Here is a 1,292-nt window from a genome sequence, read left to right as displayed (position 1 = left end):
TTTTATAATTTTTATAATTTATTTAAAAATTTATATTTTTTAAAATAAATTTGCTACACATTCAAGTTTTATTGCCATCCAAGTTCAATCAAGTAGGCTCAACACCAACAAAAAACACTCATTAAAAGAGTGTGTAACACATGCCCAAAAATCCCAAACAAACGTTATCTCTCGTTTCGCGCTCGAATATAAAAAATCGTTCACATCTCCTACTCAAAATTACAACAAAGAAATTTAAAATCTCTCTCAAAATCTCTCAAAAAATTTTCAAATTCTCTGTGAAAACTACAGAAAAATTTGGTTCTGCGTTTGAGATCATCAACAAAAAACACAGAAAAAGAACAACAAAGATTTCTCAAGGTACTGACAAAATTACTTGTTCATTATGTTCAGTTTTCTCCTTTGTATTTCTTGCATTTCTACTAGTTCGATTTAGGGTTTAGTAGATCGAGTTCGTTCATTTAGTAGATCGAGTTTCTCTTATTCAATTTTTTCTTGTTTTTCTCTGTAACTAGGGCATCGTAAAGAATTTCGGTTCATTTCTTAGTTTATTTAAGGTTCAATTGGATGCAAAAATGTTTGATGATTGAGCCTTTTTTACTACTTGTTCAAATCTGAAATAATTTCGATTCATTTGTGAATTAACTGATATTTACTCGATGCTATTATTAAGTATTGACCAAATTTTATTTCTTAATTTTTTCTAGTGCCATCATTAAATAATTTTGGTTTATTTTTTAGTTTATTTGAGGTTTATTTGGATCCAGAAATGAATTCAATGTGTGTTTTGTTGATGATTGAGTCTTTTTGACTATTTGTTCTAATCTGAACTAATTTCGGTTCATTTGTGAATTAACTGAGGTTCACTGGATGCTACTGTTAAGTATTGACCAAATTTTTTATTCCTTAATTTTTTCTGGTGCCATCATTAAATAATTTTGGTTCATTTCTTAGTTTATTTGAAGTTCATTTGGATGCAGAAGTGGATTCAATAAATTTTTGTTGATTATCGAGTCTTTTTGACTACTTGTTCAAATCTGAACTTTTCGGTTCATTTCTGAATTAACTAAGGTTCACTTGATGCTATTTAAGTATTAACTAAATTTTATTCCTTATTTTTCTCTGGTGCCACTATTAAATAATTTCAGTTCATTTCTTAGATTATTTGATGTTCATTTGGATTAGGGATGGCAAAATTTTCCGAGACGCGGGGATCCCTGCGGGGACTGCCCCGAATGGGGATCTGATTGTGGAAAATTTTCTCCGCGGGGATGGGGATGGGGGACAAAATT

This window comes from Arachis ipaensis, chromosome B06, assembly GCF_000816755.2.
Source record: "Arachis ipaensis cultivar K30076 chromosome B06, Araip1.1, whole genome shotgun sequence".
Taxonomy (NCBI): domain Eukaryota; kingdom Viridiplantae; phylum Streptophyta; class Magnoliopsida; order Fabales; family Fabaceae; genus Arachis; species Arachis ipaensis.
This window is presented reverse-complemented; position numbering follows the sequence as displayed.